Here is a 13,837-nt window from a genome sequence, read left to right on the forward strand (position 1 = left end):
TGATTAATAAAGCAGTCTCAACTATTAAATCTGAGGTAGGCTTCCACATTGTAGGTGTTTGCATTTGTTCAGGTGAGTCGTGATATGATGGACGAATTCATTAATTTTCATCATTGTGGTTGATGCAGAAATCTACAGTTCTCTACAGCATCAGGAGGAAACTGTTAGTTCCCATTTTCTACGCTCACAAGATACATGGTCCTTAGAAAAACATATGCAGAGAGTCCTGAGAGGTCCAAGTCATGGAGAAATGTGTTGTCAGTGGGAATAGGCAGAAAATGCATAAGAAGACAAACTCAATCAAGCCCTTCTTCATTGGACACCATGGATTTTATGTACAATTCTGTGGATTTCTCCTCCAACTCAGATGCAGTCATAAAGTAGAGATAATATTCTCTCTCTTGCATCCCCAGGGGCGTCCATGTGATAATGAAAAGTACCTTGTTCCGTCGGGCTACTTCCTTTTCTTCAAAGCTAATCCCGTAGTATATTTGTGGAGAGACTTCACAGAAAGAGTGTTTTACAGTCACCACACTTCATTTTCTTCTGCCTTGGAGAATTTATAGTCACTTATTGAAAGGTCTCAGGAATTTGGCATCCATGGAATTTCAAGCTCACTTTCAGTAGAGGTGCCAAAGAATTGGGGATTTGTCTTTTTAATTCTTCTCCTTGTTTTTCTCCTTTGTTTTCTATTAGTACTTCTAGCCAAAATGTTTGCACGTATCAGGCATTCAGTAGTTCTTGCCTGAGTCAGCCAGTGGCCCCTAACAGTAGCACTCAAAGGACTAGACTGTGGTGCTCATCTTCTCCATAGAGTTCTGCAGATGGTCTTGCAGTTTTCAAAGGAGTTGAGAAGCCGAGAGCCATCCTCAGGGAGCTGGAAGGTCAGGCTGGAGAGCTGGACAGTGTGGAGAGCAATGTGAGATGGAGGCCTGAGGAAAGAAGCCATAATGAAAATAACGGAAAAGCCTATACTGATGGTGGCTATTGTTAAGTAATTAGTAGCCTATGTTCAAAACAGAACTGTTATCAAGACTTGCTAGTACAAAATTTTGTTCCATGGTACTAGAGAGGATGCAAGGCCCTATCCTAGTTTGCTTTGCCTCCTGTGCTCCTTCCAGTAGAGGAGAGCATCTAGGCCAGTGTTTTTAAAGGGAAGTCACTCCTCAGACATTTGATTCTTTCAAACCGCCTAATCATGCAGTGAAACATTACAAAGGACTATATCTAGCCAAGTAGGAGATCCGCTCTCAAAAGCAATCATTCTGTTCTACCAGCGGCTTCAAGTTCAAAAATTTCAGTCATTTGCTTTCCATCTTATATATAATGCTGCTATTTTTTACTTGGACCACATTTTATGGGATCATCATAATCAAGAGAATTCTGGGTAGTTAAAGCTATGTCATGGTTTGATGATCCTTAGTTGTAAAATACATCTGTTAATACAAATTTCTCTCTGTTCCTTTTGCTTTTTTCAGTACTTCAGCTCCTGAGATTATGAGACATCAGTTTAGTAGTCTGCTGAATTCTCAGGGCTGATGCCACAGGATACAAAATAACAAGAGTTGGCTAGAGTTAAGGAGCACTGGCTGCGATTGTGTGAAGTACTTACAAAAAATAGACAGGGACATCCTGAACTACAGACTCTGCTGCTTTCCCTGTTTCTGCTGCTTGGCTCTTTCTCTGGAATATAGAGGTTTCCAACTACTGCATCGTCCAAAATATTTTAGCTACAGCACAGGAGAAACTGTTATATGCTGTGCTCTATTTATAACTTATTGTTCCAGTATTGATATAGAATAGTGCAGCATGCAAGTGTAAAGTGTGATCTTTTGTATATTAGGCTGGCTAGCAATAGTTACCTTGAAATGCTAGAGCACTCTCATCCCTGCCCATTGGTAACCTGTAGTCCCTACCTTTTTCCTGTAGTGACTGCCGTGTGGAAAGAGAATGTTTTGAATTATGCAAAGATGAGAATGACTAATTATATGGGCATGTTTACTACCTTGTCTTCTGACCAAATACTCTGGTTAATTTATATTTATATTGGGGAAAATGTTTGTAGACTAACCCTTTCCTTTTAAGCTCTGTGAACCAAACTAGTACAGTGTTTTACAAATCTCATATTGGTCAAATGATGGGTTTGTTGACATTTCTGAGGTTTTGCTGGCAGGACTCTTTAAAAGCAGTTTTCAAAATGGACTAAACCATTCTGAGAAATCATTTTTTCATGGTATGATTGCGTCCACTACAGGGTTTGGAGATTTGATTTTTATGTTGTTTTATATTCTGTAACTGGCATTGTAGTCCTAGCAGGGGGTAAACCTGACTGGATTTTTGAGATATATCTGCACTATCATCCAAGTGACAAGCTCAGCTGGCTCTCAAGCTCAGACTCACCACCTATGCTCATTGTAACCCCTTGTCTGAAAAGGTCACTTCAGCCTGAGCACCCGTGCGCTCCGGAGCCTGCAAGCACTGAGATTCTGTTCATATAGGGCACGCATAGGGCTGAGCATACTATAGCCCAGACAGCCAGTAGGTGCGCACTCTTTGGATCCTTTGAGCTGCATCTGAGGGTAACAGCTGGCAATGTGGGCTGATGGAGTGTGGAGCTCTAGATACTTACTCCTGTTTTTGAGCCTCCTCTTTGCCTTACATTATAAATGTAAGATGATTATTTCTTCCTTACTCAGCAGCTAATAGAGCTGCCTAGCTGTACTGTGCATCCGAACAGAGGAATAACAATTTGTTAATACTGTGGAAAGGGAAGGAATTGTGACTGTGACCATCCCTTTCATACAGGGCTGGTAAAAGTAAAAATTCATCCAGAGTCAGGAAAGAAGCCCAAAGCAGAGACAGGGTATAACACAGGTCTTCTGACAGCCCATTGAATGCCTTCGCCGGTGATTTCAAGTGACAAATAGAAAATAGACAAATGTGAATAGACCGGCTTTCAGGAACCATTTGGGATGGAATTAGAATTGATCAGTGGATTTCATCCTGTGCAAACAAAATGTTCCTTTTTAACTCTTGCATTTTAATGCCCAAGTCAGTCACTAAGTTGCATGGAAGTCCCCCATTAACTTCAGAGGAAGTGGCATGGAAAGAATGATGCAGCAGGGTGAAACCTCATCAGTTACTTGGAGTTTTAAATACAAGGATTTTTCTGTGTGTAACATTTTCCATTGTGCCTAACCCCGTGAAAGTGATTTGCCAGGCATCTTCTTCCAGACTCCTGAGAGCACTTAAGTTCTCTCTCCTCTTGTCCCTCAACATAGGGTGCTTTCTATGGATGTGGTGGGCATGCATTTTTTTGACCAAAGTTTCCTTATTTAACTCTTGTTCATGTTCTGGTACTTTATAGATAGTCATACCTTAAATCTTTGAAAGTAACATAATGCACATTGGGGATTCTCAGCGGAAGAAATATGCAGACAATATGGTCACTACTGTAACACCCCTTTATTGAGCTGCAATTGCAATTCATGAAATCATTGCAAAATAATAAAGAAATGGTTGGAAGATAAATACCATAGATATAGTCCCTAGAAACCACCGCTCACTTTAATTGAGAGCAGCTGCAATATTGTAGAAGCCCAGGGAAAGTTGCAGTTCATTTTCTCCCTCTCTGGCTTTTTCTAAGGAAGCACAATACATTTTGACTAACATACCTCCTGAAAAATTCTGTATGCAAATGTTTTTCTTAAAAATAAAATTAAATGAATTAAAAAGTTGCTCCCACTCAGCCATGTTGATTCATAGATGCTCTACAGCTTCAAAGCCAAACAGAATGCTGCTTTTTGGTTTCCTTTGTTCTTGAAAAATTGCCCATTCATTGGGTTGTGCTTTTGAGATATCCAGTTGTATGGGCATTTGGGAACTCAAATGAGCACTTACACTGCCAAAAATTTGCAAGCACAAATAGGAATGAATTGGCAAATACATGTCTAAATTATCTGGTTCATCTCCCAGCTCAAAGATTTGGTTTGGGCTGGTCTTTTCATGTTAGTTCTTTATCATTACTTCTGGAAAAAAAAATGCATGAAGTCATACAGGGCTCCTAGAACTCATATCTTTATTAAAACAAGCATTAGAGCAAAGAAATAGTGAGAACCTGGTATTTTTCAGTCTCACTTATAGAACTGATGGAAGACCACAGCATATCCTTACTCTGGAAATATTCCTGTGTGCGTTTTCAGAGTTGCAAAACAGGTTTTAAGGAACACAGAGACAAACAGCTTAGTACTCCAGGTACGTAAATTACACTTCTAAGGACACCCCCCCCTCCCCACTAAACCATTTTATTTTTCTGAGAGCCAAGTCAGATGCACACCCCCATATAACCTTTTTAACAGCACTAAAACTGGCTTTGTATACCTTTCCTCTTGATAGCTTTAATGATTGACTAAAGTGAGTGCAGTTCTCTGGGGGAACTAGCAAAGTTTAGAAACCTTCAAAACAGATGCCAACCAAACATGTTCAGTTCCTGCCAATGGACAGCCCAGTCAGTGGATCTAAGATAGATTTTACAGTATATGTATATTGAAGAAAACATGCAGATGGCATCTTGGAGTGGAGCATTGAACACCATACAGAGTAAATCCATTAGGGTTAAGCTTGCTAGTTTATCGTTGTCTTGTGCATTGCACTACCCATTTGAAGTCTGTGCCATACTTACTTTGCTTCAAAAATCCATGATTCAGAAATGTTTATAAACACTACTGAATAATGCCTTCAGATGGTTCTGGGAGGGATATCAGTAAAATTAACCCATTATTATTTCCAGAGGAGAAAGTAAGGCACAGGAGGTATGTGTCTTGCTGAAGATCTAGAAAGCCTGAGCAAGAGATAGGAAGAGAATCCAGATTTCCCTTACTCTGAGCCCTGCATTCTTGACCCTATTGCTCTGTTCTGTCTCCCTCTTTAATATTTCGGATTAGCCGTACAGTGTGTAGGGAAAGGGTTCATAATGAGATTTTCTTCTGTGGAATTTTTCAAGGGTTCCACCTAGACATGGCATTTTTATTTTTATTTTCACAGAAAGACTCTCCCTTCCCCAGGCCCCACAAAAGTTACTCTGATGGAGAAATGGGACAACTTGGGAGGTCTGTGTGAAGAACTACATTTTGCTGGATACACTCTGCTGTTAGCAAATTGCTCCAAAGGGAGGACTAGCCAACTAACTCAGTCAACCTACTAAAATGGATTCCCTGTTTTATAGAGATAGATCCTCTCAGTTCACCCATCTGTTAGACTGTGAAAAATGAGAAGACAGAGCACATGCTACATGGGGGAGAATAAACAAAGGCTAATGGGTAAGGCTTTGTTGGTGTCAACGAATGTTGGTACTTCATTGTGTGCTCTTTGCTGTGCATCAGTTCTCATACTTTCCCTCTGTCTCTTCACCAATTCTGATTGTGTAAACATAAACCAGTTTAACCAAAAATTTCCACATGGAGCAAACAAAGAATTCCTTGCAGATTATTGCAGAGATAGTCAAAGGGAAAAAATGTATATGCAAACTCCGCAAAGAATTTTCAGGAGACCCTCATCGATGTTTGAATTCAACCTGAGCTCTGTGAAATATGAATATACCTCTCTTTACTGCTACCTGTACATGTCAGAAACTGTCTAAGCATTTGGAAAACTGGTCCTAAGTTACAGTCTTTGACTGGATACTCCCTTCAGCCAGCTTTGGCAGCTTATGAAAGAATACTGGCTTTTGGAACAGCTAGTTCATCATATGCAAACCATACTACAGAATTGTATCATATCTGTTGCTGTCTTCTATAACAGATCTCTGATTCTACCTCTCATAGTTCAGGAGTACTCTCAGTTGACTAATTTTGCTCTTGTTAGGCTTCTGTCAACAATAGTGTTGCATCAGTGAATTTTCAGAGTCTTGGATAGCTTTTGAAAGCTGGTAGTAGAGTAGAAAGGCTTTCAGATGGGAGATTCAGCCAAGGAAAATGACAAGATAGGAACTGTTTATTGTATGTCTTTTTGGCAAATTGTATGCAACAGTGAACAATGCAGGGAAGACCAATAAGATGCTTCTGCTTGCTGTCTCAATACTGTAATTGAAGGACACGCACTCATCTGTAAAGGGAGCAAGATATTACTTAATGCAGTAAACAGCAAAATAACCTCATTACCATAAGATTCAGACAAAAAACTTAAGCATAAATAACTATGTATATTCAGTTTTAAAAAGTAAACAAAGAACAAGAGCTGTAGAAAAGACAAACCCTCATGCTTCAGGGCGAAACTGAACTCTTTCTAATGGAAGTTGTTAGTGGCTGATCTGAATAGTTAATTGAGCACAGGTGACCTATAGTTTCCTCCTGTTAGGTTTCTTAGTTCCTCATCAGTTTTTGACATGCTTGGAGACAGGCTATCCTACTAAATAGGGCATTGTTCTAATCATCACATTCCACAATGTTCATTATGGCATGTTCATTAGTTAGTTCCTGCTATTTTTGAAGCCATGGTATGGCACTTTTGTCAGTGTTTCTGGCAACACCGATAAACAGTGGCAGCCTAGACTATCATGTTATGGTTAGTTCTTGGACAAGTCCAGCTCTCCAGGGCTGGAAAGGATATAGTAGGAATCAGTCTATGCTTCATCTCAAAAGCAAAAAGAGAAAAAAGGAAAAGCATGTAATGCCTACACTCTTTCTCACAACTATGTGGGGAACCCGTATTCTTGCATCTGTAAGTCATGGGGACGTTTTTCTTGTGTGTTGTTTTTTGTTGTTATACTTTGTTAACTGTATCACAGTATTAATTATATGAACTTTGTCAGATTGCAAATTATTGTAAAATGATACCATACATAACAAACAGATATTACACAGTACTATTTCAATTGCTCTCATTTGTTTCTTCAGTCATTCTCTGAAGACGGTAAGTTCTGGTCTTATAAACCTATGAGAAGTACTGTCTGTTCTTACATGATGTTTGTGTGCCTAGCAGTCTCCTCTCCCCATTTGGCTGCTCAAGTCAAAGATTCCCTCTATTGCATATGTGAACATCTATACCATCTTGTTTCCTGTACCCTGGTGCCTGTTACAGGATGTTCCCATTCTGCTATTTTAGAGGTGGGTAGCTATATTATACATTATTAAGCAAAAAAGGTTGATGCAGAACTAGCACTCCATAACAGAGTATTTGTAAAAACAAACTGTTGTATGTTTGCTCAACAATATGAGCTTTTGATCAAAAGATGAATACTAACTTACAGTGTACTAGCTGAGCTTTGTAAGCTCATATGTGGACCAAAAAATAGGATTTGTATAAAGACATAAGGATGACTTGTAACTCGGAATTAAAATCCACATTACAGACCTGAGGAGGCTTTCAGACCTTGCATGGAAGTACTCAGAATCAAATAAAACTAAATATCTGCCTATTTGTATCCCAAGTTCCTTGAGTGGACAAGAGAAGGCGACTAGATTCCCCTGCTACCTTCAACTTGCAGATGAGGTCAGCTAAGCCAGCATACCTTTATAATATACCTTTATACTGGTCAGCTAAGCCAGTATACCTTTTAAAAGAAGACCTAGACTTTCTTTTAGGTATGCGGGCATTGCTCTGCCCAGCATGACCTAAAGAATTTAGAGTTTTGGTGTGGTGTTTGGAATTAGTTCGCAGATCCAGAAGGCCAGATCCATTGGGGACTTAGGTGCCCAAAAGTTGACTCTTACAACACCAGTCTTTTGACATCTGCTCCTCAGGACTCTGTGCTAGATGCCTAGGCTCCCTCTACAGTACATGGAGACATGGGGAAGAGCTGAGACCCAAAATAGGTGGTAAGCTGAGCTCTTGAGTGCTTAGAATTGGCCAGATCAGAAATTTGAAGAATGGAGATAAATCTTGAGAACTGCCCCCCAGGGAATCTCATTCAAGGGCACAGGAACTGTTTCCGTTCACTCTGCATCTACAGCCTGGTACTTCCTGAAGGAGATCATCAACACCCTTCATCTGTCAGGAATGCAGCATGGCTCCCTTTTTTTTTTTTTTTTTTTTTTTTTTTTTAAATGAGGCACCAGTGCTGTAGCTACCTATCTTGCTTTTGGTATAACAGTTTGAGCACGCACCTATGATACAAGAGACCAAGGTCAATGCCCAGCTCTGTTGGTGGAGATTCAACACCCAAGAGAGTTGTCTTCCAGCAGAGTGCTTTAACCACTAGATTAAAGACTACTGGAAGGAGGGCTTTCCTCATTCCTGCTGTTAGGGTTGTGCTGTTGCAAAATGTAAATAAGAGTTTTGGAGAAAGTCTAAGGCCAAGCATGGCTTTGTGCTAATGGTTAAGAAGGTTCCATTCGCTGCTGTCAGTGTGGCTGCTGTATTTTAGCCAAGGACTGTTCAACCTAAAAATTAACTTAAACATATGAATGGTTCTGAGATGAAAACTCAGGATTTCTCTCTCTGCTTGTTTTAAAAAACAATGGTAGTTGACACTACGTTTTGCGAGACATCGAATTCTGTCAGTGTTTCTCATACATGCGTTAGTTCTGGTCCTGATAAACAATAGTCCTGCACATCTGGAAAAGCAGAAGTTTCAGTCTTCTCCATGGCATAGACAGAGGTGCCTTAGCTTTTCCAGCTAGCTGCAGCTCAGCAGAGCTTTTCAGGGCCTCTTCTCTGTATGGAGTTAGTCCCCCTTTAGATTAGATCCACATTCTTTTTCAAACCTAGGCTAATATTGTGGAACACTGGAGTGAGTGAGGCTCCTCAGCACACTGAATGCCTGGCTTTGTGGTAAACTACAGACTGGCTCTAGTACTGAAAATTGCCTAGATGTGAAAGCATATCACATACAGATCTTATCTGTGTGTGCATGCTTGCATTTGTGTACATATATCTACACATCTAAAATGCTAATCAACAAAATTAGACAATGGACAAAACTAGAGGATTAAGCAACAGAAGAATTGTTATCTGCTCTAATTTTCATGCATGTCAGCGGAGTGTCTTTTCTAACCACATGCGTATTTTCAAATTGTCCCAAAATACGTCCAAACAGGCTAGAAGGAAATAAGAGTGCAAGGAACCTACTGTGTCACAGTACACCCACTTTATATCCCATCAGAGTGCAAGCGTGGCATTCTCTAGGAAGCAAATTTCAAACAACTGTGCCCTTTTAGACCAAGCACAAGTAACATCATAAGGGGCTTCTACAGTTTGTTCTGTCCAGTATTACATGCTAATTACACAGAAACACTTCTATCAAAGTTCAGATTTCTTAGACTTTCGCTCTCTTTTGTTTTCATGTTTCTCTAGATATTAAATAATGCTATGCATTATTGTAATCAGATTGTTATTGTACTGCTTTTTCATGGGTGTAAATCTACACAGTGCATGGGTGTAAATCTAGAGCAAAGCTATTGATGTCATAGGTTTTAGCCCAGATTTGATCTTGTGTACACGACAGAATTTGGACCATACATCTTATTTTTCTTTTGATGTAATCCACAGTGTAGCTGGAAACAAGAAAGCCATATCAAGCTCCAAATCATAGAAGTTAGTTCTTAACGATATCAACTTTCTTTTACGATCTGGGTGGCCTTCACCATGTCTGGGAAAACATGAACCCAGTGGCCCTAGTAATGCATCACCTGCCTTTTTCCAGACTGCTGTAATCAATTTGTCTTTATCCACCACATTACTAAAAGACACTATTAAAATTCATATCTGTGTGTTCTCCCCAGAGGGTAAACCATCGGAGAGCTCCAGGGTTTTGGAGGTTTTGGTGGAGATGCAAAAGACTTTAATTACATTTAAAACAGGATCAAATTGCTTCTCTACAGTGATTTCAGATACATCCACCAGATTCCTACAGGGCTATTTTGCACTCTGAAAACTTGATCAATCCCCAAGCCCACAAATTACGGCTTTTGTTTACATTTTTCTAGAACCTCAAAGCAAAAGAGTGTTCCCCTTAACCAGCATTCCCAGGCTTAAATAATGATGTTTGAGTTTTTTGCATAAAGAGTTATGATGATCTCTCCTTTCGACCCTGGAAGAGTTAATTTGGGAAGCATGAGAATATATTTGGGCCTGAAGAATCTTCCTTGCATTTAAAATAAGCTTTAAGATACTTAGTATCTTTTGAGAGCTGTATCTTGGAGTTATTCTTCAGGCAAAGCTGTTGAAACAGACTAAGTTCTGCCCAAGAACCAAGTAAAAACTTTAAGTTTTGGCCCCAAGATATTCACTTCTTCAAATCTGTCGAGAGAGACAGTATTGCTTGATCTAGAGAGATTTATTTCACTGTTTTACTAAAATCCTTAGCACTATAGTGAAGGAATTAGACTCAGTTCTTCTTCTAGATGTCTCTCCTTGCAAAGCTTGACCCTAGAGGAGAGAAGAACAGCCAAAAGACTATGACTTTGGTCTAATGTTCCCCCTGCGTGTTTTTGAGGCATTTCTCTCAAAGAAACACCTCAGGAAAGTAAGCAGCATTGCAGAAATGAACAGAAACGCAAAACTGATTGGAATTAATCCCAAAATGAGAACTGTTGTGAAAAACCTACTGGACTCTCAGAGCCGAGCTACCAGTAACTCCGCATCTCGGTGTGGCTACCCCTTTTACTACCTTCTACTTGAGCGCCATATCCCAGTGTGTTGTTCTGTGTCTGTGGAAATCCATGAGAAACTTTGATTACTTCTGGTGAGAGACAAATCTTAGATTTCAAATGCTGTAAAACTTCTTCCTAGAGGAAATGCATACATAAATGTGGTTTGGCTTCTCTAATATCCCTTTTAATAACTCTTTTTCATTACTTTTTGTAACATCATATTTCCTGCATCCAATAAATATTTCTCTTCTGTGTATACTGTTCTATTCCTTCCAGTGTGAACAGAAATGTACTTTCTACAACTGGAGCTGCTACTCATAGACACTGATCTGTATGAACCCATTTTGCCTTGTTCATACTGTTTCCCATACTCTCCTACTCTTACTGCTACTGTACTGATTCTACATCTATAGCACTTACTATCTAAAGTTTTAAACAATTGCTAAATTTGGAGTAACCGTATGCATTGTTCTGTGAGCAGCTAATGAAGCCTGATTTTTTCTGTTGGTGTCAGTTATCCTCTCATTCCCTTTCTCCTTTTTGCTGCAAACAATCCCACATTTGATTTCCCCTACCATGCAAAAAGAGGAGTTTTGCAGGAATCCTGGAACTGTGCATGCTCTGAATGGCCAGTCAGTCATTTGTATTGATTGACTAATGGGGCTGCTGTCAAATTTAACACATTACACCTGAATTCTGCCCAATAAATCCCTCTGTTGGAGCAATCATTTAGCTCCTTCTCATTTACTTGCAGGAGCCTAGTTATTTTTGAGATCTGTTCTTTCAAATACAGTTGAAATTGATGGATTATTTCTTTAGAAGAGCAGGCTTAACGTAGTTGGTGGTGGTGTGCCATCCATTTTGCAGAACGTACTAGGGGTTTCTTTTAAAGTTATACAACTCTGAGAAGCTTGTCCTCCCCACAGAGCAAAATAAATGACCAAATCCTGACATCAAAAGCAAGTTGCCTTTCCCAAATATCCCAGTGCTGAGCAGTCTTCACCATGCTGTCTGTGTTGAGGCACCCCAAATCCTGCAAAACTAGTGGACCCTTGCAGCTTACCCTAAATGTTAACATAACTGAGGTACCGATGCAAGAGAAATAATCTTTCTAACGACACTTATCTTCAAAACTAAGATCACTTCAGCTGATCCTCTCTGCTGATTGCAGCAGCAGCAGAATCCTGCAAAAAAAGATTGGTGGTTGCTTGTGGATCAAAACCAGGGCCAATTCAACTGTTTGGACCTAGTTTTTCTGTTTCTTCTGTTTCCCTCTTTAGTCTACCTTTTCAAATCTATGCAGCCCTATACAACAAAATAAAATACACTGTATCAATATATTCAGATGGGAATTTGCAAAGATCTGTAGTATTCTGCATTCTGTCCAGCAAAGCACATAATCTCCTGCTTAATTTTAGGCATGTGGCTAACCCCCACTGAAGAGAACAGAATTACCCACTCGACTGGGTTTTGGCCAAAGTACTTAGCCTGTGAAGTATAGAGTTCTCTGTGAAGATAAGCCGTCTTGGTTTGAGTGAGATAGACTGCTTGGAAATAGGAGAGTATTATATTCCTTGCAGCTCTGTTACTCCATTATTTAGCTATGCCAATTAATGTATGAATGTTGCATCTACATTTTTTGACTTTGCAAAAAGTTCATACATTTGTGAGAGTGTTCAGTCTGTCAGACTAAGAATTCCAGATAAATACATTTTGTTTTAAAGGACGTGCACACTTGAAATAATCTAAAATTCAAATGTCTGATGTTTATATATTAGGGATCTTACTCAACTCAATGAGAACATCTGTACTAGTGTTACTGGGCAAATATTACTTTATACTTTGTCAGAAAGCAAAATAAGTTTCTACTTGTTCTGCTCTAACATGTATGTAGTACCATTTTAACCTTTTGTGAATAGAAACTATTCTGTTATAAATCAGTAATGTAATTGTATGTTAAACTGCTATTTATATTTTTGTATTTTAAACATTTGCTACCAGACTCATAGAAGTTTAAATATTTGGCTTGAAAGAAAAAGACAGAAGAAAATCAGTGAGAGTTTAGATTTTCTTTGAAATACGTATCTTTATAGACCATACATTTAGAGACTAGAGACACAAGGGGTATGTTGCATACATTCTACTGATTCTTGTTTGGAGTGACTTGCTTTTGGTCAGAAAAAGCAAGAACAGAAACTGAACCAAACTCAAGCAGCCATACATACCAAAGAAAATTCTTGCAAACACCATCTTCCTACAACAAATCATTTATCTTTTCCCCATAAGTATGGAGTATCATCTCTGAGATGGATAGGATGAACAATATTCTGCCTAGATCTATGTTAAATTTCTGGTATCCACTTTAAACTATCAAGTAATGTAAAATTTTATTTCACAAGAGAACTGAGAATCTCTAAAGTAATAGTTGTTAGACTTGCTCAATCAAATGGAAATAGACCCTACAACTGCCATTGAACTGCTGTACATCAAAATGCTGCATTGAAAAGCTGCTTTGGATCATATTAAGGAGTTTCTAATGTGTTAAAATGTATTTGTTTCCTTCCATCAGACCTGGCAGTTGTACTTGTGGTATGAAGGTAGTCTAACTTTAAAAGTGCAAGAAAAAAATGCATGAAAAACATCATCAATAAAACTCAAATATTTCCATGAGTGGGAAAAGTAAAACTTAGTTTTGTATGCATCATGCCTTACATGCCTGTCTCAACTTGCCCTGCCAAAACACTTCCTTCTTCTGTCTCCTGTTCTTTTTTCCCCTCCATCAGTGTCCCCCACTAAGACCACTTCAGCTGTTGTTGAAGTCAAAAGCAATTTCAATATTAAAATTTTGCATGAATTAAATGAATGTGTGGATGATAGCTTGAAAGTCTCAATATGTGGGATAAAGGCTTTTATTAATACCTCTTTGGGATGATGTGAATTTCTGCTGGTGAATAGCCTAGTCTTCCCAAGCTCATGCCAATAAAAATGGAGGATTTTGACTGAATAGGAGCTAAAAGCTTTATCTGTTTATTACTGTGCTCATATTGCTTACATCACAGTAACAGTATCTAAGTATTTAAACATAGAAATAACAACCTTGATTTATCTGAGCAAAAGTTTATCTGCTCCCATTAGTGTGTGTAAGAACGTAACAGCATCCTTGCTGCTTCAAACCAAAGGCCCATCTAGCCAAGCAACTTGTCCACAATAGTGGCTAATAGTGGCTCATATCTACGGAAGAGTATGAG

General features: G+C 39.1%; 1 protein-coding gene across 7 annotated transcripts in view; it reads left to right on the plus strand.

Annotated features, from left to right (window-relative positions):
- The window catches only part of HMGA2 (high mobility group AT-hook 2), a 163,317-nt gene that overhangs the window by 14,302 nt on the left and 135,178 nt on the right, over nt 1-13,837 (plus strand). For 2 of the 7 annotated variants that reach the window (XM_068934889.1, XM_068934868.1), the window contains exon 2: nt 5,044-5,318. The exons of 4 other annotated variants lie outside the window; for them this stretch is intronic. The gene's annotated coding sequence lies outside the window, so the exon portion shown is untranslated. Of the gene's footprint in view, nt 1-4,131; nt 4,255-5,043; nt 5,319-13,837 lie in introns of all 7 variants that reach the window. One more of the 7 variants, XM_068934859.1, reaches the window with a different exon arrangement.

This window comes from Struthio camelus, chromosome 1 (assembly GCF_040807025.1).
Source record: "Struthio camelus isolate bStrCam1 chromosome 1, bStrCam1.hap1, whole genome shotgun sequence".
NCBI lineage: Eukaryota > Metazoa > Chordata > Aves > Struthioniformes > Struthionidae > Struthio > Struthio camelus.